The 26,209-nt window shown below is 38.8% G+C and overlaps 1 long non-coding RNA gene across 1 annotated transcript in view; it reads right to left on the bottom strand.

Moving 5' to 3' along the window:
• LOC132369906 (uncharacterized) overlaps positions 1–19,140 on the bottom strand; it is a 66,496-nt gene extending 47,356 nt beyond the window's left edge. The window contains exon 1 of the long non-coding RNA XR_009504486.1: positions 19,092–19,140. This is a non-coding gene — a long non-coding RNA (uncharacterized LOC132369906). The remainder of the gene's footprint in view (positions 1–19,091) is intronic.
• Positions 19,141–26,209: the final 7,069 nt, after the last annotated feature.

The raw sequence follows: 26,209 nt of genomic DNA, 5'->3' as shown, positions 1-26,209 counted from the left end.
AGATCAATGGAACAGAATAGAGAGCCCAGAAATAAACCCACACACGGTAAATTAATCTATGACAAAGGAGGCAAGAATATACAATGGAGAAAACACAGTCTCTTCAATAAGTGGTGCTGGGAAAACTGGACAGCTACATGTAGAAGAATGAAATTAAAACATTCTCTAACACTATATACAAAAATAAGCTCAAATGGATTAAAGACCTAAGTGTAAGACTGGAAACCATAAAACTCTTAGAGGAAAACATAGGCAGAACACACTTTGACATAAGCTGTAACAATATTTTTTTGGGTCCATCTCCTAAAACAAATGAAACAAAAGCAAAAGTAAACAAATGGGACCTAACTAAACTTCAAAGCTTTTGCATGGCAAAGGAAACCATTGACAAAATGAAAAGACAACCTACCAAATGGGAGAAAATATTTGCAAAGATATGACCAATAAGGGGTTAATATCCAACATATGTAAACAGCTCATACAACTCAACATCAAAAAACAAACAACCTGATTTAAAAATGGGCAGAAGAACTGAATAAACATTTATGGACATGAAAAGATGCTCAACATCACTCATCATCAGGGAAATGCAAATCAAAACCACAATGAGATATCACCTCACACCTGTCTGAATAGCCATCCTCAAAAGAACACAACTAACAAACGTTGGTGAGGATGTGGAGAAAAGGGAACCCTCATACACTGTTTGTGGGAATGTAAATTAGTGCAGCCACTGTGGAAAACAGTATGGAGGTTTCTCAAAAAATTAAAAATAGGACTACCATATGACCCAGCAATTCCACTCCTGTGTATATATCAGAAAAAAACAAAAACACTAATTTGAAAATATACATGCACCCCAATGTTCACAGCAGCATTATTTATAATTGCCAAGATATGGAAGCAACCTAAGTGTCCATGGATAGATTTGGAGGGCATTATGCTAAGTGAAATAAGTCAGACAAAGACAAATACTGTATGATATCACTTATATGTGGAATCTAAAAAATACAACAAATCAGTGAATGTAACAAAAAAGAAGCAGACTCACAGATATAGAGAACAAACTAGTGGTTCCTAGTGGGGAGAGGGAAGCTGGGAGGGCAATATAAGGGTAGAGGATTAAGAGGTACAAACTGTTAGGTATAAAATAAGCTACAAGGATAAAACATGGGGACAACACAGGGAATATAGCAAATCTTTTATAATAACTATAAATGGAGTATAACCTTTAAAAATTGTGATCACTATATTGCACACCTATAACATATAATATTTATGTGTCAAATACACTTCAATTTAAAAAAAAGTGCTAGAAAAAGAAAAAAGAATGCCAGTTAATAAATGTAGAAGGAGTGAAGGAAACAGAAAATCCCCCTTAGAACACCACAGTAGTCATTGCTGCAGGCAAGATCTACTGCTGAGTTCTAATGTCAGCAGATGAAACTTTAAGGAGGAACAGGATATTTGCATAGTTTCACACTATCTCCTCCCAAACCGTTATTCATTACTGTAGTGGTTTCACATAGTTATAAATGTTTTGATGCTCTTCCCTCCAGGAAGTGGAGCTTAATTCCTCTCCCACTGAGTGTGAGCTGGACTTAGTGTCTTACTTTTGAGGAAGAGAATATAAAGACATCTGACAGATAGCACCTTAACCAAGTGATCAAGGTTAATATCACCAGTAATAATACGGTTTGACAACATGGACTCCCTGGTATGATGCAACTGGGAGGGCACTTCACCTCTGTGGGATTCTCCCCCCAAACCCATAACTGCAGTCTATTCATGATAAAACATCAGACAAACCTTCATGGAGGGATATGGTACAAAAACCTGACCACTTCTCAAAACAGTCAAAGTTATAAAAGACAAGGAAAGACAGAGAAACCATCACAGACTGAGGAGACTAAGGAAAAAACTAAATGCAATGCAGTATCATGGATTGGATCCTGGAACAGAAATCTGAATAAAATCTATAGTTGAGTTCATGGTATTGTACCAATGTTAATATTTTAGTTTTGGTAAATGTACCATGGTTATATAAATGTTTAAAATGGTTGGATAAATATACCCTGATTATATCTAAGGAAAAGATGGGTGAAGGGTATATGGAAACGCTCAATGCTATGTTTTCAACTCTTTTGTCAACCTGAAATTGTTTTAACATAAAAAGTTAAAATATATGCTGCCCCAAAATTCATACTTATAAATTCAGAGCTTTTGAGTTTTTTGGTTTATTCTTATAAATATTGTATGATTTGCTATTCTTCTATTTTAACATGATAACTTGTCATTTGGTAGGAGAGCATTTAAACATAGTTATAAGTACCTGGAATTTATTTAATATAAGGGCTTTACTCCACTTTATTTGTAGGTCTTAAACAGAACTAAGATCAAATTGAATAATGATCAAGGCTAAGGAAGTTAGTTTAAGAGTGCACATGGATGGTTGCATTTCATTCAACATAATGCTTTTGCTGAGCAGAGAAGAACTTGTGTTTGAAATAATTCCAACAAAATATCATCCACAGAGGAAAAAAATGCGTAATTTCAGATTAAATACATGAAAGGGAACTGTCATTTCATGGCGTCATGGGGAGAAAAAACAGCCTTTTTTATGTCATAGTGTCTTCTATCAAAAAAGTCCATGTATATTTATATGTGTATTCAGGAAACCAAATTGTTTTTTAAATTAATCCATCTCTAATAATTTAAATCATGAAACAATGTAGTGAGTTTATAGACTATTAAAAATATCCTGATTTAATTTGGGGTGGGCAATGCCAGAATTTACAAATTGATGGTCCACGGACTGCATTTAGCCCTGGGGTATGTTTTCATTGGCCGACACAGTTTAAGTTTTTTGAATTAGCTGCCAATATTTAAAATAGTGAGTTTTTATATAAAAATCTGAGTTTTCATTCTCTTTCAAACAGTAAGGTCTGACAGCACCAAGCAGACTTTGTGGCGGCATGGCAGCTCTTGGCAAGGACTGGAAGGTAGATGCCTATTGTGAGGTAGGCCACAGTTCCTAGCTGGTTGTCGTGGTTGTATACAGACCTTTAAAAATTCAGATGAAATTCACATGACAGAATTAACCATTTCAAAGTGAACAAGTCAGTGGCATTTAATACGTTTGCAACGTGCCAAATTCATAATGGTGTGCAACCACCACCTCTGTTTCCAAAAAGCATCATCACCCCAAAGTAAAACTGTTCCAGTTAAGCAGTCACTCTCCATTCTCCCCTTCCCTCAGCCCCCAGCATCTGCCAATCTGCCTTCTGTCTCCTTGGATTTACCTATTCTGGATATTTCGTATAAATGGAATCATATGATATATGGCCTTTTATGTCTGGCTTCTTTCATGTTGCATAATTTTTCAAGGTTCCTCAATGTTGTAGCATGCATCAGTGCTTCTTTCCTTTTTCTGGCTGAATAATATTCCATTGTATGGGCATACCACATTTTGTTTATCCATTCATAGGTTGTGGACATTTGCCTATTTCTAATCTTTTGGCTATTATGAATAGTGCTGCTATGACCCTTTGTGTACAGGGTTTTGTTTGAATGAATATTATATTTTTGATATTTTCTATGGACATTAGCGTTGTTTCAGTCACAGGTCTTAACACTGCCTGTTGCCTCCCACCCTGCCCTGCTTCATGCATTTGCTTTCTCACGCTGCCCCCACTGACTTCTGCATTTATCTTTTCTGGTCTATGTCTTGGGGTTGGGCATATCTGTCTCCCTTCCACTTTTGCACTTTGTTCCAGCATGAAACTTGAACTAATTAATAAAAACCTCTCTTCATTTTTCTTAAAAATGTGCCTCTACACTAGACTTCCTGGCCTTTTCTTCCTCAATTTTGTTCATTCTCTGATAAATATTGATTATGGATGAGGGTTGTTTTCATTTTCTTCCATTTTTGACATTAAAAAATTGGCCAGTTGGAGAAAATTTAAAATTGGGGCTAGAGCTTTGCCCCTTTTACAGTAAGCAGTGACTTGATATACGCATCTGGGTTTAATTATGGTTGGCATCTCTGAACTCTGAAGCAAAATACGTATTGCTGAGATGTCATGTGTTTCTGGCAGTGCAAGAGTATAATTACTCCAATGTATAGTCACTCCTCTGACTTTTTTTTTAAGATTTTTTTTGATGTAGACCATTTTTAAAGTCTTTACTGAATTTGTTACAATATTGCTTCTGTTTTATGTTTTGATTTTTTGGTTGCAAGGCATGTGGGATCTTAGCTCCCCAACCAGGGATCGAACCTGCACCCCCTGCAGTGGAAGGGGGAATCTCAACCACTGGACTGCTAGGGAAGTCCCCCTTTGACTTTCTTTAACCTCAGGGTCTGTGTTACCTCCCTCTCTCTGCCCCTGCACTCATGGGAAGGCCTTTTTTTCACTTCAGTCCCTATCAGTGTCCCTCTGATTTCCCCTTATTTGCCGTTTAATCATTCACTTTAAGTAACTTAACTACTTTATGGTTGTATCTTGCCTCCGTAACTAGATTTTAAAGCCCTGCTGAATGGAATCTAGTTTTGTTTATTTTTTATATGCTTCAGTGCAGAGCGTATGTAATAAGCGTGCAGTAAATATTTGAAGTAGTGACTCACAAAGTAAAAAAAAAAAAAAAAAAAAAAATGCCCCTTTAAGTATAGCTAACTTCTCACTATTATTAAGTTGAACAAGTTTAAATGTGTTTAAATTCATTTTTCAGTATAATACTTATCCTTAGGATTAATAGACAGCAAGTCAAAAAAGTTTTGTGTTATAGTTATGGCAACTAAATTCCTTTTCACATTTAATCAATGTATTAGTATAAGTTGGTGATTCTAAAAATGTGTGTTGCAAACCGTCTGAATGAGAATTGACTATTGTGTTGGTTAAAAACAGAGACCCTTGATCCCCACCCCTGAATTTATATACTAATATGGTCTGATGGATGAGCCCAGGAATCCGCATTTAAAAAAACTCTCCTGGAGTGTTATGTACTCTAAATTTTGAGAACTACTGGGATTGTTTGAGAAGAAGCTAATATCTTCATTTGGAATAATTCAAGTTGATTTGGAAGTTCAACCTAAGTTGGACACAGGGACAATACACAGTGAAATCACATCATTAATGAGTGATCATTTCAATTTTAATATTTGGGAAGTTAATTTTTTTGGTATGAGTCTACAAATGAGTATTACAGATGTTGTATAGTTTTAATAGTATGGAATTAAAATCCTTGAAGTTTAACAAATCCCGACTAACCTGAGAATTACTGAGGTGAAACAGAATAAAATCATCGAAAAACACCACTGTCTATGATTAACACTTACATTACTCCTAGGACAATTAGATAATGAAATGCTACTTTCTCTTCCAAAAGCAGAAAATGCAGTTGAACAATTACTGCATGACACCCTCCAATTTATAGTTAGTGTTTACGGATATTTTAAAAACCTTGCATCATTTATTGCTATTGTGAAGAAGTTCTAGGATGGGTTGAGCAGAGGTATTGCATTCAGATAATGCAGACATTTGTGTCCTGGGAGTTAAATAAACAAACCATTAATAAGTAATCCAGCAGTATAATGAAAGGATCACCAAACAAAAGTGACACAGAACATTGCTTGCTTTGCCCCTAGCAAGTAATTAAAATGAAACAAGTTTGTTATATTTTGGGTAATAAAAGGGAATAATTTCAAGCAACTGAGGGAGGGCTTTTTGTTAGAAAAATCAGGAGTTTTCTGGCTGTGTTTTTTATCTGCATTACAATGTTTTCCTCCCTCTTGACCTTTTGACATTTGCACTTTTTAAATGTATCACTTTTAAATGTTTCACTTGGGTAGTGGAGCAATGCTGTTTTTCATTTATTCTGCAAAGATGTTTACAATATATTTTTCCTGTAGGATTGTATTTAATTCTTCTCTTACAGATTGATAATTCACCATGTGATTTGGCAGCAGTAAAGCTTCCTCAACCTGAAGCTAATAAAACGGAGCTGTCATTTATACAAAACTAAATACGTACCAAGGACAAGGCTGAGGGCTTTGTCCCAGCACTGCATTTAACCCTCATTAGAATCAGCTTGTGCAGGAAAGAAAATGAGGGTACAGAGTGCAGTAACCCATTTAAGATCATCCAGTACCTGTTTTTTTCTTATTTCATGCATCATGTGGTCCTCCTCTTGGCCCTAGAAAGTAGGCTTTTCTACTTCCAAACACTATTTTCTCTTTCACTTAATGAAAGATATAAGCCACAAATATTGCAGGCTGAAAAAGAGAAAGTCGGTAGTCTGGCAAAGAAGTCTTAACTCCTGGTAGAACTGAAAGCAGAGCTGGGAACAAGTTCAAGGTCAAGAATCTGGATGGCTTTTCCTGGTTCTCTGAGTCAAACAGTGTGACCTCCTTATTTTGTTTCCATTTCTAATCCCAAGAACTCCAGAGATACCCAAGATCAAATGTAAATACCAAAAAAACCCCACAAAAAACAAAAATAATAATCAAGAGCTGATGATGCCACATATGATAAGCAATTCTTTGACGAAAAATTTGATACTTAATTTCTCATAGGAGTTTAGTTTTTGTTTTTGGAAGTTTTAGTTCTGACTAGCCTATTTTTGAAAAATGCCCTGTTCGGTCCCCTGGGTTTTAGAATGTCATTTGAAATACTTTTAGCCATTTAAGAAAAAGGAAGACGACGTCATGCTTCAGGGAAAAAAAAAAAAAATCCAACCAGGAGTAACAACTTAAGCCAGACTAGACAGCAGAAAGTGTTAACTATGGCTGTTGAAATAACAAGTTAGCAATCATAAACTAGACTCCCGTCAGAACGAAACCCTCACTCTTTCCTGGGCCCCTCACTTTACTCTTTTCTCTTTCATACAACTTTTATAATGCGCTTGTCAGGCCAGTCGTTAAATTCACATTTGTATGCGGACCATGAGGAGTATTTGGGCTTCCAAGTTGGTCAAGATGAACTGCTTTGAAGCTAGTAATCTGCTGAATTAGCAGACTTCTTTCATGGTATTCCAGAACAAACAGATCCCCTTTAAAAAAATCCCTCCTTTTGTTATTTCAGGTGGTTTGAGTCTGTTATTCTTACATAAAGATGTTAAGGTTCTTCCAAGAGAGGTTCAAAGAGAAATTTAGGAATAAAATGTTAAGCGGATTAAAGGGACGTTTAGTAACGATCATGTCACTGAGTGAAAGATGAGGTTAAAATTGGCCACTGCTTTACTATGTAACCAGTCATGTTTTTTTCCTTAACTTGCATAGAAAGTCTCAAGGTAGCCTTAGGTTTTAGAAAGGAATGTCATCACTAGGACAAACATTGGTATCACAATGTTTATTGAGGGCTTACTTTAACAACCGTGGGAAGTAGGTACTATTTTATCCCCCATTTTACAGATGAGGAAACTGAGGCACAGAGGGGTTAAGACCATATGCCCAAGGGAAGAATAAAAAGTTAGCAGATTGAGGAGGCAAGGTAGCATAATGTGGAGCATGGGCTTCAAAAGCATGCAGAAATGGGTTCACATTCCAGCTCTGAGGCTTATTAACTGAGAAACTTTGAGCACATTTGTTAGCTTCTGAGTCACAATGTCCTCATCTGTAAAATGGGATTATAATTTCTGCTTCAAAAGGTGGTTTTGAGGATTAATTTAAATAATAGTAAATAATAATAGTGATGAACATGTATTGAGTATTTACCATGTACCAGGCATTATTCTAAGCACTTCATGTTAATTTTTACAACTCCATTATGTAGGTACTTTTATTATCTCCAATTTTATGCTCAAGAAAACATTAGTGTAGAGAAGCTAATTTGCTAGTTAATAGGTGAACTGGGTTTCAAAATACCTAGCATAACACCTGATATAAAATAGGCGTTGATGATATTAAGATATTGGTACCTAGAGAAAGGGAAATACTGGCAAAAAATCAGAATATCAGTGATGTTTCCCATTTATCGTGATGCCTTTACTAATAAATGTTGGAGAAGGACAAGAGTTAAAAAATGCCAGGTTCGTGGGGCCTATTTAGGGTAACCTAAACCTAAGCATCAAAGTGAAATAAAATAGGAGTAAACTAATTTTGAGCAAATTCTATTTTAACTCTGTTGCATACGGTACATGAAAAAAATTGCTGCTACTTTTTCCTTATCGGGGCCAATCAAATGGACGTACCTAGGCAAAGTATGGAGAATAACAGACAATCAGACCTAGACATGTATCCACATGTTTGTGTGTAACCAGATTTTGTTGTCACCTAAATAAATTTAGTAAGTACGAACCTTAAAATTATGTTTTGCGACTGTTTTTCTTTTGCACGTTTTTTTTTTTTTTTTGGCTGCAACGTGCAGCATGTGGGATCTTTCTTCCCTGACCAGGGATTGAACCCGAGCCCCCTGCATTGGGAGCACAGAGTCTTAACCACTGGACCGCCAGGGAAGTCCCTCTTTCGTACGTTTTTTAATCTACCTTTTTTTTGACTATGAATGATTGCCGTATGAGTTGACTTTTAAAATATAGTCAGTCCTCCAAGCCCCATTTTCTCTTTTCCTCTTCTGTCTCCTCAGCCCTATCTGTGGCTCTAACATACACACACACACACACACACACACACACACACCAGAGTTATACAAAGTATAGCTTTTAAAACTCCATCATTAAGCATAAAAAGGCCAAGGAATGTTTGGAACTGGTATGCTGGAGCCAAAAAGGTTTATCACGTTCAAAAAAAGAACCTTTGGCATTAATGGGGAAACCAGAACCAATTGTAAAGCATAATTACTGCACAAACATGTAGTATGTGTGAAGCTATGATCATTTCTTTAATCTCTCATACCAGAGAAAACCTAGACAATGTGTCCGTTGTTTAAATTCCGTCTCACACTCCTCCCGTATCCTGTTAAAACATTGCTTTGTTTATACATACATTTATATAAAACACAAGCAAACACCCAAGCTCATCTTCTTGGAAGTATGGTTTGAGTTCTTAAAGTCGATTCAGAGTTTTGGCTCCTCATGAAGATTGAAAAACAAAGGCGATCACATAACTAGTTTTAGGGCTTCGATTTCAACAACCAAATGGTCTCATGCAAATAGATGGTTACTTTCTATTCCCAAGCAATAACTACTACTTCAAGAAGCTATGTAGTAAACTCTCTGGAGGAAGGAAAGCCCCTATTTTTGACATTTGTGAAACTCATTTCCCAACAGAGTCATAAAGGTGTCTTAGATGTCTTCCTACCCTATGAAGATTTCTCTAACATTCATAATATTTTTTGGTGCTCTATGACAGAATTACACATTAATAATAATCACAATCATGATAGCTCAAACTAGTGGGAGCTTACTGTGTTCCAAGCACCATGCTAAGTCCTTTATGAGCACAGCTGACAGAATTCATTCAACGCCACTTCTAGGTAGATGCTTTTATTATACTCATCTTACTGGAGATTTTTGTTTGTATCAAATTCATTGAAACACCATGACCCACCTCTTTAGTTTTTAGAGAAAACATCTTTTCTTGAGAGTTATCATAATTATTATGTTTTGCTTATTAATTTCTGCTAACTTTCATAAAACACTTTCATTACTTCAGTACCTAGTTTTTGACCAATGTTACGAGCTAGGAATTTCACTATACTGTTTGCTGGGCATACAGAGGTCAGTAGGGTATTTTCCCCATCTTCAGAACTCATTGCATAGGAGGGAAGGTAAAAACATAAACAAAAAATTATTGCGTAATAAATACAGTGACAGAGATATGTGCAAGATACAGAGATGGCAGAGAGGAGGAAACGTGGGAGAGGGATGCAGGGCCTCAAACAAGAGGGGCTGAATGAGCTTATATACCAATTGGGAATTAAAGGACAAAAAGAAATAGATGAGGAAAAGGGGAAAGGCATCCCACATGTATAATGTGAACAAAGGCATAAAGGCATGGAACCACTCGGTATGTATAATATATACGAATCCATCATATATGTCAGCAGTAAAGTTTGAAGTAGAAGAGAAGGAAAAGAAGGTAGGTATCTGACTGTGAAGGGCCAAGGAAGAAATGCTAAGTAAGGGGTTTAGAGTTTATTCCATAGATAATGAACTTGTGTAGGTTTTAAAATGGTTCAGAGACAAGATGGGCTTACGTTTTAGAAAACTTACTTCAATAGTCACTGTGTTTGTCTAAGCAAAAAACATTGAGGGCTTGAACTTAGACTTGGGTAGTATAAAATGAGAGGTAAAGGAAGACTTGGGAGATACTTACGGGTCAAAATCAGCAGAATTTGTTCGATGTGAAAGGCAAGAAAAGAATTTCGAATAACTGAGGTTTCAGAGTTGGCAGATGTATTACTTAGGTCTAGATATGCTGTTTGTAACACTCCCCCTGTCCTACAGAATAATGGAGGATTGAACACAGAGATTTACTTCTCTCTCATAAAAGGAGTCGAGAGATGGATGGTTTAGGCTGATAGGGTTCCATGGGTCAGTAGGGACCTATGCACCTATCTTTCTGCTCTATTCTCTTACTGCATAGCTTCCAACCTCAAAGTCACCTCTTGTTCCAAGATGGATGCTGGAGCCATCATTATGGACAACACAGGACAGCATACTAGAGGGGAGAGCTGCACAGAAAGAGGACTCTGGAGGTGTGCAGAGAGTCCTCCTAAAGTTGTCAGCTAAGTACTGATCAGTGCATACCTGTGAGGAAACTACCTGATGCTGGGGAAAGAGCTACCTACAATGATTAGAGGATACAATCCCCAAGGCTCACGTAGTGCCAGTAATATTTCCTGCTTCCGCCAGACAGAGTTCAAGCCTCATAAGCCTAGTCATCCGGGAGAGTACTCAGAAGAGTTTTGCCTCAGTAGTGGGACACAATTAGTCCAAGAATGAATGCTTCTGTAGTCTCACGTAGCAAAGCTTAAGAGCAAGACCAACAGAATCAAATAGTTCTCAAGTAACTTACTTGCACCCCAGAAGGTGGCTAAAGGGGATTTAATAGCCAAAACCTGGAAACGACTCAATGTCCGTCACTGCATAATAAATAAATGTGGTATATCATACGATGGAACATTACTCAGTAATAAAAAAAAGAACGTACTATAGACGTACACCATGGATGAATCACAACATAATTATACTGAGTTAAAGGAGCCAGACCAAAAAGGATACACGCTGTACGATTTTGTTTATGTACACTTCTAGGAAATGCGAGCTAATCATTACTGACAAAAAGCAGTGGTTGCTTGGAGAGAGGGGTGTCAGGATTGGCAGGGAAGTTTTGAGGGAGGATTCACAAGGATCCAAGAGAAAATTTGAGGGGGTAATGGATGTGTCCACTATCTTGACTGTGGTGATGTTTCACAGATGTATACAGTGGACCCTTGAACAACACTGGGTTTGAACATGCATGGGTCCACTTATAGGGGGATTTTTTCCAGTAAGTACTGTTAATACTACAGTCCTACATGGATGCACAACTGGTTAAATCTGCAGATGTGGAACAGTGGACACGGAGAGTTGACTGCAAGTTATAGGTGTTTTTCCGAGTGGAAAACTGAGTGGAAGGTCAGCACCCGAACCCCTGTGTTGTTCAAGGATCAACTGTACATATGTCAAAATTTATCACATTGTACATCTTAAATATGTGCAGTTTATAGGATCTCAGCTATACTTCAATAGTGTCTTACATTAAAAAAAAAACACACACACAAGGAAAAAATGAACTACAAGTAAGAATTATGAGAAATGACAGCTGAAATAATAACTCTTACTATAGAAATAAACTTAATTTGATGAAGGCAACTACAAAAACATAAAGCAAATACATCTTATGATGAAATGTTAAAAGTATTTCCTTTAAGATTAGGAAGAAAACAGAGAGGTTGGCTAGCACCTGAATCCACTGCATGTTTAGGCCAGTAGAGGAAAATAAGAAAAAGACATAAAAATGATAAAGACTAGAAAGAAAAAAGATCATTATTGATTTTAACTAATTCTAAAAGTTTCTACAGATAAATCATTTTACTTAATGAGAGAGTTAGGAAAAGTGGCTGAATATGGTATCAATGTAGGAAAGTCAGATGCATTTCTACTTACTAGCAGTGATCAGTTAGTTGCCTTTTTATAACATCAACATAAAGTATAAATTTCTAAGGAATGTAAACCCTTTCGTGGAGGAAATGATAAAACATTACTGAACACCATTAAAGACAGCCTAAATGAAGGGAGAGATATACCATAATCTTGAATAGAAAAACTCAGTGCAGTAAAGATGCCAGGTTATCTCCAGATTTATTGATAGATTCAATGTAATTCCAATCAAAATCCAAAGAGGTTTTACGAGAAACTTGAAAAGGTGACTCTAAAATGATGTGGAAGAGAAACAAGTCCCAAAATAGACCAGAAACTTAGGAAGAACAAGATGTGGAGGGGCTTGCTTTACTCAGACTTAGGACTGAAGCTATGATGATCAAGACATTGTATAAATAGATCTGTGGATCAGAATAGAGTGTAGAAACAAACCAATCATGCACGCAAGCTTGATTCATGATGAAGTCATTGCAGACCACTGAAGAAAAGATCAACCATTCAGTACATGCTGCTGGCATGATCCATGTAGATTAAAAAAATACAGTGTGTTCCCTACCTTGTACCATACTGAAAGTCAACTTTTAGTGGATGAAAGACAAATTGTGAAAGCATTATCATAGAACTTTTAGAAGACTGTGTAGTTTAATACAATTTCCTGATACAGGAGATCTTAAGGCATTAAACAATAAAATGCAAATCAGAGAGGAAAAGATTGATAAATTCAACTATATTACATAACTTCGGTTCATCGAAAAACACATTAAAGAAAGTCAAAAGACAAGCTATGGAGTGGGAGATGATATTTGTAACTCATTTCCAACAAATGATCAGCACCTCAAAAATAAAAAGGACTTTTATAAATATATAAGATGTAGGTATCCTAATAGAAAAATGGCCAAAATATATAAACAGGCATTTCATGGAAGAGGAAACACAAATTGTCCATTAGTATAGGGAATATGCTCATTAGTAACCTTGGAAATGCAAATTAAAACCACAGTGAGCTACCATGGAATGTCAACAAATTAGAAAGCATTTTAAAAGTTCATTTGTCACCAAGTTAGCAAGGCCAGGGAGCAATGTAACTTACATGTCCTATTGGTCTATAAATTGAGAGAGTGTGGTTTATCATTATGTAGGAAAGTTAAAACGTGTACATACTTTGCAACCCAGCAATGTTACTCCTAGGTATGTGTCATAAGGCAGTTGAATTTTTCTTGATCGAGGTCAGACCACATTGGTGGGTGAATGAGTCTTTTATTTTTTTGGGTGAAGTAGAAAAGTGTAGCTTTATTGCTTTGCCAGGCAAAGGGGGATGCACCAGGCTTCTGCCTTGAAAAACTATGTGTCTCAATCCCAGAGGATTTGATGTGAACCAGTCTTTTTAAAAACAAGCAAACAAACTAGAGCAGAATATGATAGACTTAAACAGAACAGAATAGAAATAATCAGAATGCATTGCTGATAGTAAGGTTATGGATTGTTTAGTTAATTTGTTTTGGATTGCTAATAGTAAGGTTTTGCATTCTGTTAATCATTTTGGGTTGTGTTGTAAAAGGTATTTCTTTTTTTTTTTGTAACATCTTTATTGGAATATAATTGCTTTACCATGGTGTGTTAGTTTCTACTTTATAACAAAGTGAATCAGCTATACATATACATATATCCCCATATCTCCTCCCTCTTGCGTCTCCCTCCCACCCTCCCTATCCTACCCCTCTAGGTGGTCACAAAGCACCGAGCTGATCTCCCTGTGCTATGTGGCTGCTTCCCACTAGCTATCTATTTTACATGTAAAATGTATTTATTATGAGTTGTATTAAATTGTTTGAAAGCCACTGCCCTAAAAAAAATCCTTAATATGCAATAGGACACAATTACAAGAATGTCTAAATAGTATCGCTTATAATAACAAAAAGCTGAAAACAGCTCAGATATCCAACAACAGTAACACGATAAATAAATTGTGGATTAGTCATGTAATGGAATATTCTACAGAAATAAAACAAAATGAAGGAAGCTTGCAGGTTAGTCATGAAATGAAATACACAACAGAAATGAAAATAAAGAGCTAGCGCTATGCACACCAAAATGGGTAAATCTCAAAACATAATATTGAATACAAGAAGTGAGTCACAGAATATGTCAGTATGATTGTATTACATGAGACTTAAAACTAAGCAAAACTAAATATGTTAAGTTTGCATACATAGGCATTAAAACCATAAAGAAAGGCCAGAGCTTACTCCTGAGTAGGAGATACAATAGAGATAGAGCATGTTTGAAGGTACTAATAGCAGTGCTCTATTAACCTGAGTGATGGGCACACACATGCTTGTATGCTTATTACTATTTAATCTGAACAGATGTGCTTATGTGCTTTCATATGCATGATATATTTCCAAATTAAAATAATTTAGATATAAGCAAAAGAGAAGTTAATTGTTGGGGTAAGATCCTTGAGGCAATGCATCGGGATGGGCTTCAGCACACAAGTGAGCAGACATTTCTTAAATAGAAAGAAGGGCAGTTCCTTATCTGGGAGCAAAGCGGGAAGAAGGATGGATGAGAGCGCATGCAGGTGTGATTTCAGGGGTGTGTATGGAGTGGGAAGGTATGTGGAGATGCTTGATGGAATTCAGATCTGATGGACTCTTTCTAAAAACGTAGGAAGTTGGGGAGCCTCCTGGGGGTGAAGGGGTAGGTCTCGGTAGAAGGCCTGGGGAGGGTAGTGAAGGCTTTGGAAAGTGTTTCACAAAGTGGAGCAGCTATGCCACTGATGATACTCGAAGGCGATTTTGGGTACGGCTGTGGGTACGTAGGCAAAGTCATTTTTAAGATTGTAAGAGTTATGAGTTTATTTTAATGCAAAGGTTTTTAAAAATTTTAATAGTTTTGCTTTTGTTTTAATGCATATTAATAAAAAACAAACCTAATGTTTTATGGATATTACTTATAAAGCAAAAGTGCTGCTTAAAAATTCAGTTAATTTGAAGGAAGAGATTCAGTAAATATTAGCTTAGGTGTTAACTTTGATATGGCAAAATTCCTGAAGGTGGTGCTCAAAAATTTGGGAAACTTTGATTTAAATAAGATAGCTAATAGGGCACCTGGGAAAAGAGGAGCACTGTGGGTAAAAAGACTGGTGAGTGGTACTAAGACCCCAGCCACCTGAAATCCCAGCTTTTAGCTGTGGCTCAGACCATAATTCTTCACTGAGAAGCCCCCATGCTTTCATGGGGTTGTTACCAGTAACCACTGAAAAAATAGGATTAGGGGCTTCCCTGGTGGTGCAGTGGTTGAGAATCTGCCTGCCAAGGCAGGGAACACGGGTTCGAGCCCTGGTCTGGGAAGATCCCACATGCCGCGGAGCAACTGGGCCCGTGAGCCACAACTACTGAGCCTGCGCGTCTGGAGCCTGTGCTCCGCAACAAGAGAGGCCACGATAGTGAGAGGCCCGCGCACCGCGATGAAGAGTGGCCCCCGCTCGCTGCAACTAGAGAAAGCACTCGCACAGAAACGAAGACCCAACACAGCCATAAATAAATAGATAGATAGATAGATAGATAGATAGGATTTGCCAGAATCAAGGTAAGAAACAAACTGAAGAGTAAAACAGTCCATTCTTTTGGGGTTTTTTTTCGGTTTAAAACAACACAGACTTATTATTTTACAATTCTGGAGGTCATCAGAAGTCTGACATGGATCTCACTGGGCTAAAATCAAGGCGTTGGCAGGGCAAACCTTTTCTGAAAACTCTAGGGGAGGATCTATTTCTTCGCCTTTTCAGCTTCTAGAGGTCACCTGCATTTCTTGGCCCGTGGCCCCTTCCATCTTCAAAGCCAGCAACGCCAGCTGAGTCCTTCTTCTGTTGCCATTTCTCTGCTTCTCTCTTGCCTCCTTATTTCCCTACTCCATTTCTTTTCTCTTTCTTTCTTTCTTTTTTTTTTTGCTGCACCGCATGGCTTGCGGGATCTTAGTTCCCTGACCAGGGATGAAACCTGGGCCCCCAGCAGTGGAAACACAGAGTCCTAATCACTGGACTGCCAGGGAATTCCCACCCTTAGTCCATTCTTGAATTCAGCAACTCCTGCCCCTCTTGTTGGGCTTAATGCATATGGGAGAGGAGGGGATATATATAATTATGATCACAGCACAGTCGTAAAGGGAGGAACTTTGCTATGGAAACAGGTGAGAGTTGCTTACCAGGAGAGCTGGGGAAGACACTTTTTTTATTACATTTTTTTTTACCTTTTTATTTTATATTAGAGTATAGCCGATTAACAATGCTGTGATAGTTTCAGGTGCACAGCAAAGAGACTCAGCCATACATATACACGTATCCATTCTCCCCCAGATTCCCCTCCCATCCAAACTGCCGTATAACACAGAGTTCCCTGTGCTATACAGTAGGTCTTGTTTGTTATCTTTTTAAAATATAGCAGTGTGTACATGTCAATCCCAAACTCCCTAACTATCCCTTCCCTCCACCCTTCCCCCTCCACCCCCAGTAACCATAAGTTCATTGGAGAAGACACTTTTGAGGTGACATTTCACCAGGTGGGCAGGGTCGACGAGAAGCTGAGGGAAGTTACATGATAAAAGCTCAGAGGAGTGGAGTATGTGTGAGATGATCCAAAAGGCCTTCCTAACTCAGATGAACTCTTACTAGCCTTGATGGCTGAATTTTCTTCTGGCCACTAGGGCACTGCATTTTTACTCAAATTTTAATACATCCCTTCAAAACTGTGATACCTTTTCTAGGAGGGCTAAGGCAGGAAGCTGTTATCATTGCTTAGGTTTGTTTGTAGCCCAATCTAGCCTGTGGGTGTGGATCCCAGAATAGAGAACAGAACTTTTCATAAGAGCAGCCAGGTATCTGGAATCTGAGGTTGCCTGTGTGGAGTGTTCTAGTGAATGTCCCAGGAAACCAGAGGCCTGGAAATCAGGAAACTGATTCACTAGGGAGGGAAATGAGCACTTTCCCAGAGGGGCTGACTCAATGAGGACCATTCACATATTCATTCATTAACTATCTGTTGAGTGTATACTAGAACCGGGGACCATGTTGGATGCTGAGAATATGATTGATTCTCAGAGAAGAGAATGGTCCCCACCCTTACGGAGCTTAACTGGAAGAGACTTAGGTGAACTAGCAAAGCCATTGGAAATGCCAGGATGAAAAGAGCTAAAAATTTAGAGGCACTACTGGTTTCTGTTCACAGAAGAAACTCTTTGTATATTTACTGTGTTGCTGCTTTAGGCTCTCCACAGAGCCAGCCGGTGAGACTGTGGTATGCTCTTACATTTGAAAAAATGCTTTCAAATTGCTACTTTCCTAGAAACATCTCAGTTTGCCACTAATCCCAGGCATACCTGTGGGAATGCTAGAATGCGTTGATGGCAACATCCACAGGCTTTTCCTTAAATGTTAGCAAATATATACTAATTTTTTTCAATACTTTTAAATACTCTGAACAATGCTGAAGAGATAACTGGATGAGCATGGAAAACATCATAATGAAGGGAAAGAGCCAAGAACTTCAAAGTTCATATGCCTTGAGTTCTTGATATCTCAAGATTATATCCAAGAGATGTTGATGGCTTTTTAATGGGATCCTTGGAGTCCTAGAGGGTCAGGTGATACCCTTCTGGGTGGTCCAAAGATCTCCTGATGTTGTATGGAAAAATGTAGGTTTGGGCCCATAGCTCTCCTCAGATTCTCAAAGGGAGCCTGGAAAGTCAAGAATACTTCTATAAATCCTTCGAAAATACTTCCATGAGTGCTTTCTATGAGGATATTCATGGATTTTAAGTTTACACAATTGTCCCAGAATGTGAGGAGTGCAGCAGAACCCCAGGGAACTGGAAATGGAGGCCAGGTCCCCTTATTATCAGCCATGTGACCTTGCACAAGTCTCGGCCCCATTTGAGCCTCAGTTTACTTATCTGTTAAATGGGGGAAAAGAGCATGTTTACTTCTTACTTCCTACAGTTTTCATGGCAAATGATCAGACGTATGTGAATAACGCTATAGAAACCTCCAGGTACTATATCTAAGAGTGAGAGGCTTTAGAAAATGTTTACTCTCTGCACCTGTAGGCAGTGTTATGTTGTTGGTCACTAGAGGGAGCTTTAGGATTCAGGGGAAGGAACAGCCAGTGATGTAGCTCCTGGAAAGCCTTGAGGCCTCTATGAGGAATTCTTCAAAAAGCTTTTGCCTTTTATAAATAGCCACTTAGATTTTTCCTTCTTTCTTTTCCTTTTTTAAAATTCAGATAAATGCCTATAAAAGCAAACATGACCTTGTTTTCTGGTGACACAGATTTTTCTACTCTTAACATTTAGGATTCTTCCTTCTGACTTTTTCTCTGGTAAATTTAGTTTCTACGTAAACACAAGAGTTTTCCACAATCAATTCAAAAGTGAAAAAAAAAAAAAAGGCAGAAAACAACTTTCGAGAGGGCCATAGGAAGAAAGCGCTCTTCCCTTAGCCAAAGGTGATTCATTGCCATTCCATGGCATGTGGCAATGGCGAGCAGGATGGGGAAGTGAATTGTCTAACTTTGGCGTGCGTTAAGAACTCTGACTTTGGATTTTCTGTTGGCACTCCCTGCAGTTTTTAATTGGTGTGCTGTTCTCAGGCTAGGGCTAGAGAGAGAGGACTCTTACTCATTTAAAGAGGCTTGACGGTTACACCAGAAAACCTAGGATAATTTGAAGGAGGAGGTACGATAGAGTGAAAGACACTGACTTTGTGTGTTAGGGAATCAGAATGTCATGGACTCACTATGTATTTGGGGGACAATTTTTGTCCCCTTTTAGAACCTCTCTCTGCTTCTCTCTCTGCTTCTGACCATCCCCCCAGCGCCACACATACACACCCATGGTCGGATGGTCTTTCTTCATCAAGAATGGATCCTTAGGTGACCAGACTCAGGCCCCAGGTCAGGAAAGGCAAAGTTTTGCAGGAGCACAAAACTGAGACTTACCTGATTTTCAATCCAGATTTCTTTGGAGAAAGTAGTCTTGATATTTCTCTTCCTTGCAGTTCTTTGGGTTGTATTTCAGTTCCACAGCAAAATAGATGCCTGCAGAAAACAGTGGACATTGTATTTTCGTATACATTTTCAGGGACCCATGTAGAGACTGAACTGCTAATCTCCATCAGCAAACCCGGCCAATGAAGCTGTCAAGCACTGGTCTGCCAAGTTCTCTGGACTCTAAGATGTGTCCCCATAATCCTGCCTTCCTCAATTTCACATTTTAAAAATGCGGACATGTCTGTGACTTATACAGGCAAGTCTTGATAATCCCTCCTGAAAAGCTCCTGTTAGGCCTAAGGCGTTTCTGCAATCAGTGGCCTTTTAGAATTGAGGAAGGAGTCTAGGAAATACTTTATTTGGTTTTGTATATTTCTCTTACCTGGAAGCTCAAAAAGCTGCCCTTCGCTGGCACAACTGTGCCCTCCTTGCAACTCTTGGCACCTCAGGAGTAACCCTCGCGGGAAGGGGTTGCCTCTCTGGTGACAGAGAGGCAAGAGGTTGCAGGTTATAAAGGATGAAGCCTTATTATAGGCTCATTCATTGCAGTTTATGAGAAACAGCTGCATTTCCTTGTCAAGGCCCTCGATGAAGGCTTTTCTCTCCTTTCCACTGAAGTCTAATCACTAACTGAGACTAATTAGCTGATTTGGGTCAGAACAAGCCAGTGTCTCTGCCAGCCCACTTTAAGCATGACTGTATCACGTTAGTGATAGGAAATTTGCTAAAACAATGCAAACGGCTTGATCAGTCATTCCATTAATGATTAGAATCGGAGTAATTTTCTCCCCTTTTTGTTTTCCAGAGGCTGCCTTTTCTTCTTCAAGCTTTCAGCTGGTGAAGGTCAGAAGGTGGGCAACAGAATCACTGTTCCCTAGTTGAGGGCTTCTCAAATTTTCAGGTCCATACAAATCACCTGGACCGTGTTACAACGCAGATTCTGATTCAGCAGATCTGGAGGTCAGGGCGAGGGGAGGAGGAGCTCATGATACCAAGGCTGCTGGTCTGTGGACCACGCTGAGTAACAAGGCCCTAGTTAATTTTTATCTCTAGCTCCTGTTTCATGCTGTTAAAGGATGCTTTTTCTACTCCTCAGACACTGTCAGAAATAAAGAATGAATAAGTAATGATTTCAAAGCCCAAGGGAACTCGTGAGGTCACAGATTCCATCTTCTGAATTAATAATTGTTTGGAAAGCCATGACTTTGAATTCTAATTTCTTGCAAAGCAAAATATTGAGAATAGACTCGTAGTGTGCACAAACACAGAAAACAGAATCCAAGCAGATCTGCTTTTTCTCATGAGATGACAAAGCAACTGTTTATTTGAGGTTATTGTTTTTTTACTGGCAAGCATTATGCTCTGTACTTCATTTACATAGGAATCTGGTGGGCACTGCCTAAGAGTTTGTGAACTAATTTCTCTGACTCTAAATCATATATGTACTTCATCTTTATCCTCACTACCAGGAGCCCAGTCTAATTATTGCTTATGCAAAAGGATGACTCTTCTTCGGGTGTGAAGGAATTTCAGGTTTGTCTTGAATATTCTCAGGAGACCTGCTTTTAGGAATTGCTGTCCTGAGTTTTTAGACCTTCAGTTTGGCTTATTGCATATTGCTTTGGATCTCTTATCATTTCCACAGTTTCTGTCTTCTTGGTTAATCTGTAAGTTTGTTATAATTGGAGGCCATACCTTCTATTTTATAGGGCTGGGAAATTGGGAGGGAACTTTAAATTCATTGAGTCCAGTTTCCTCTTTAAAATCTGAATTTCTACAAGCCAGCCTCTGCTTGAAACACACTTGATGATGGGGATCTTACTACTTTATAGTCTATCCTTAGAACATTTCTGACCGTTAGGATGCCTTTCCTGATATTGGGTCAAGTCATCTCCCAGTGGCTTTTGCCCACTAGCCCAGTTTTACTCATTGTGGATAATTCCTTTGTCTTGAATAGAATATGAACACAATACATATTGTTGGGCAACTGACTTGTTAAGGCCTGGGACTTGGGGGTTCTCTGTGCCTTCGGTAGTTCTTCCTGCATAAGAGTAGCCTCCAACTCCTGACTTGAGGAGTAAACTTGGGGCGAGGTCCAGAGCTGTGCCGCCAGAGATTGGATGGGCTGTGGTAAAGCAGGGCAGTCACTGCTTATAAGGACTTTAGCCCACTTCATTATAGGGGCTTAAGATTTCCCGCATTTCTTTCTTAAATACAGCCTGACTTAAGCCTGAAATGAAACGCAGGATGAGGATTCATGATTACTCATGAATTTTTACACAATCAGATCATTCAACAGGAATCTTAGAAATGGCTCTGATTTCCCAAATATTTATCTTTTCTGTAGTTCTCACCTAAAGCAAAATTTTTAAACTGGCAAAGACGGACTCCAGTCTTCTCTCCCATTCCCCCCTTTCAGCACCATTCTACCCTTTTAATTTTATGCTCCATGGGTGACCTGATCCCCAAGGTTTCCCCTTTGCAGTATTGTTCTATGCCTTGGGCCATTGATTACTTTTTTCTGGTCCTTTTCCCTCATGGAACCTTACCTTTCCTCTGTCTGGGTCTCTCAACAGCTGGTTTTCTCCAATGCGACCCTGGCTGTTTAACGGGTTTTGGTCCCCTTAACAAATCCTTGATAATGTGTAAGATAGCTCTTGTTTCGTCTGCCTGCCTTGGTATCGTAATTTCTTAATGCAGTCAAAGACATGTCTCCAAAAGGCCCTCAGGTGGTGGTTTTTTAGTGGGGAGGGACAGGCATCATGATAAGATCATGGATGAGAAACTGTTTTGGTCTGTGGACTCCCTAGCACAACTTCACATCATCCATCACCTCACTATATGGGACTAGTTCTGTTTTCCATAAACAATAATAGCAATAGCTCTTATTGCATGGGATGACTAATTATAGTTACTTACTGTGTTCCAGGTACTGTGCCTATGGCTTAACAGATTTCTCATTTAATGTTCATAACAACCTTGTGATGTAGGAAGAATTATTTTCATTCTATTCATGAGCAAACTGAAGTTCAGAGAGGTTAGGCAATTTGCCTAGCATCACACAGCTACTGCATGGCAGAGGTAGGGTTCAAACCAAGGTCTGTCTGACTGAGGCCCATGCTCTTAACCATGCAGCTTCCTTTTTTCTGATCAACCAACGGAGAAGAAGCCTAAGATCAGTGAGTTTCCTCAGACAAGCCCTGCTGTGCTCACCTCGACTGTAGCCTTCCTACTTCACCTAAGTGCGAAAAATCTACCACTTTGCTCATCTCTATCTTCTCGGCTCTCACCCCTCACTTTCCTACGCTGAGAAAAGCTTCTTCTGGCTCCTGCGTGCACAAGAGTAATAAGTATTTGATATTTAATTACAAGGATTTATTATGGAACGAGAGGAGGGATACTAACACATCCCATCTGGGGCCAATTAAAAAGAACTGTGTTCCTGAGTATATGTGGTTTTTCTTTTTTTCAGACGAGGAACAGTTCCAGTCAAGCTTTGGCACATGAAGCTTGGCATGGTTTAATAAGAGTCGGGTGACTGAGACATCTAATGCTATTTCTGAGAAAGCAAGATGGTTCATCACCTTTAATGAGTGGGAAATGAAGTTGCCTACAGGGTCAGCCATGGGCAGTTGAATTTATACCTGTGCCTGGGTTTGTTACATTTGTTAAAGAAGGGCATCCACGTGAAAGTCGTATTTTGGAACAAAGAGAATAAAAAGATGCCAAAATGCTGCTTTCAGGATAAGTGCATCAGTTTGCAAAAACTCCCAGGGTTTCCCAGAGTGGCCACCCACAGAGGAAGCACCATCTGGTCGTCATGCTGTCACAACAGGGGAGAGCAATGCTTGGGCACAGGGCAAAACAGAATGTTCCTCAGAACTGGACGGAAGACTCACAGTTAGACTGAAGCCAGGAGGCAGCAGACCTCCCCAGGCCCAGCACAACACTGCGCTGAATACGGTCATAGACCCTAGGTGCATCCATACTTGTTCTGTGACACCTTAGCGATTCTGAAACAGACTTAACATATAAATCAGAAAAATATGCATCTCTAGAGAGATTGTTGCATGTTTTCAAGACATGAGGAGAATAAATTTTTTTAAGAATAAGAAAGAAACATCTACATCCTTGGAAATATATTTAGCTGAGGTCCTGATCTCCATGAAAAACAATTTCCAATCATTCATTCATTCATTCATTCACTCATCAAATGTTTACCAAGTGTCTCCTATGTGCCAGGACCTGTGCTATGTGCTTGAGATACAGAAAGGAACAGGAGACTGTCTTGACAATCAAGAAGCTCATAGACCAGTAGGAGAGACTCATAGAATGAAATAATTGTGGTTCAGCGTGCTTACAGGAACCCTGGGAGGGTCACTGAACTACCCTGCAGGCAACCGCGGACACCTCCTGGGGGAGGTGTCACCTGAGCTGGGTCTTGCTGCACAGTCAGGAGTTATCCTCCAGAAATCTATATTTGAATAATATTCCTTTGCCATTCTAACATGAGAAGGGATGAAAAGGCTAAGGAGATGTTGTGCTGGGGGAAGGAGATGAAGGGGTGTTAAGTAAAGAATAGCAATTTCAACATTCAAACTGGAATGTTGGAGGGAGAGTGCAGGCCTTTGAGGGTTCTAGCTTCGGATGACTAAGGTTGGGATCTCAACCACTTCCTAGGTGTGGGGATCTGAGCAAGTTGCTTAGCATCCTAAGGTCCAGTTGTTCATAGGGTTTCCAGGTTTCAATGAGAGAACACGTGTAAAGCATTTGCTCAGGTCTGGCTTATTTAAATGTTAATAAATGTCAATTCATTATTAATTCTGTTATTATCATCAGCCGTGTTCTTTCACTGATTACCCTTCTAAGCTCCCTGAATCTCCTATTCCTGATATTGCCTCCAGGGAAAAACAGAGGGACAGGGAAACATAAAACAAAGAGAAAAAAATTAGGGTGTGAGGGTGATTACCATCCTCTTGTTCAGAGTTGGTAAAATAAAAAATCCTCCAAAGAACAGGAACATTATGCTCTTTTCTCCATCCTATCACAAATCTTGCTTTCAGCCCACTGACCTTAGATAGGCAAAAGTGTTAGTGACACACAGTTATAAAATATAATTGAGACAACATCTGGTGCTGCTGGTACTAGATAACCTAAAATCCTCCTAACGGAAAACTCCTTTTAAAAGTGCTAGTTGCAGTAAGTAAAGTCCCCAGGGGCAAAAAAAAAAAAAAAAAAAAAAAAAAAAGGGTGGGGGCTATGAAAACCAAAGGAGAAAGATTATGGGCTGATGTTTCGGCTACATATAGGGATGGGAGACGGGGCTGTGGTGGGCCTGCCTGAGCTGAAGAGGTAGAACTTATCCCCCTTCCTAAAGATGGAACTGTTGGAGAGTTATACCATCACTAACTGGAGACTAGAAAAAAATCTAACCTCAGTACAGCAAGATGACAAGGAAGAGAGGCCTATCTCACATGGGGTTAGAACTTGAATTTATCAATGTGTGTGATCCTAGAATGGCCTGCCACACCTGCCCAGCTTAGAAATCATTATAAAAAGTGCCCTCAACCCAGTGATATCCCAGGCAGGGATAACTTCAGAGCCCTTGGCAGAAGCAACCATTCTGACAAGTAGATTTTAAGACAAAATGCATTATTAGAGATAAAGAAGTTCATTTCATAATCAAACAAAAACAGTTCACCCCTTGTATGTACTTAATAATACGGCCTCAAATATATTTAATGCACAAATCAATTGCCTTATAAAGAAACATTTGAAAACCTGTATGTAGTAGGTTTTTAAAAACATCTTTTAGTAATTGATAGATGAAAAAGTCAAAAATTAGTAAAGAGATTGAAGGTTTGAATAACCCAATTAATTAGCTTAATCGAGTGTACACATATATGACTCAATAACTGCTTGCTAGCCCACAAAGGAAATCTCATCAAATACTAAAGACTTAGTAATATATAGGATATATTCTCTGACCACCCTCCAATAAAATGTAAACTTGAAAAGAATACCTGGAACTACTCTATACAGTTGAAGATTAGAAATAGAGAAGGAAAAGCATTTCTACAGACTATGGTAGATGCAACAGTCAGATTAGTGTAAATTATGCTGCAATAGTGCACAGACCTAAAATATCTCAAGATCTTAAAGCAATGGAAGTTTATTTCCCATATATGGTGTATTTCTAGTGTAAGTCAGTTGGGAGCTCCATTCCCAGTTTTCCTCCCTCTGAGACCCAAGCTGATGGAACTTCTGCAACTTGGCAACTAGTTGCAGTGGTGGAGGGAAGAGTATGTGGCTTTTAAAGTTTTCTGCCCCCAAATTACACACATCACTTCCACTCATCTTATGTTGGCCAAAGCACATCTATTGCCATGGCTGACTTTGGGATGGGGACCTGACCAAAAGAGGAGAACTGGATGTGTCAGTGACCAGCACTAATGATTATCACAAAGAGGAAATAAGCATGAAAATGAGGAAACATTTACACCTAAAAAATAATGAAAATGCAATGTATGAAAACTTGTGGGAGGTAGCTAAAGGAGTACTTAGAGTAAAATTTATAGCCTTAAATGATACTATTAGAAAAAGGAGACTAATAATGAAGGAGTTAACCATCCATTCAAGAAAATAAGTTATACCAAAAATAACAGAAAAAAAGAAAATAATAAAGATGAAATGCATTAATGAAAGTCACAGAAAACAAAACACAATATAGAGAATTGAAAAAATAAAACTGCTGTCTTATTGTGTGCCTCCAAAACAAACTTAGAGATGAAGATGAGTGTGTCCTTGATCAACTACAGAAATGCAACTAGAGAAGCATGTGAGGGGGTAGTGAAGCCCAGTTGGGGAAAAGAAGCTAAGCAAGGTACAATCTCGGCCAGGTCCCACAGAAAAGAGCTTCAGCCTGATCCCACAGTGGGCTTCTGAAGTATGTATTATACTTCAGAGCTGTTCCTCTTGGTTGTATGAGGAGGGGTTCCATATCCCCATAGCTGTCAGTTATTGGCTAAGGGTTAATTGGAGTGGATGTGAATTCCCAGACATTTTTG

The sequence above is a fragment of the Balaenoptera ricei genome, chromosome 8, assembly GCF_028023285.1.
Source record: "Balaenoptera ricei isolate mBalRic1 chromosome 8, mBalRic1.hap2, whole genome shotgun sequence".
Classification (NCBI taxonomy): domain Eukaryota; kingdom Metazoa; phylum Chordata; class Mammalia; order Artiodactyla; family Balaenopteridae; genus Balaenoptera; species Balaenoptera ricei.
Note: the sequence above shows the minus strand (reverse complement) of the source record. Positions and strands in the feature narration are given on the sequence as shown.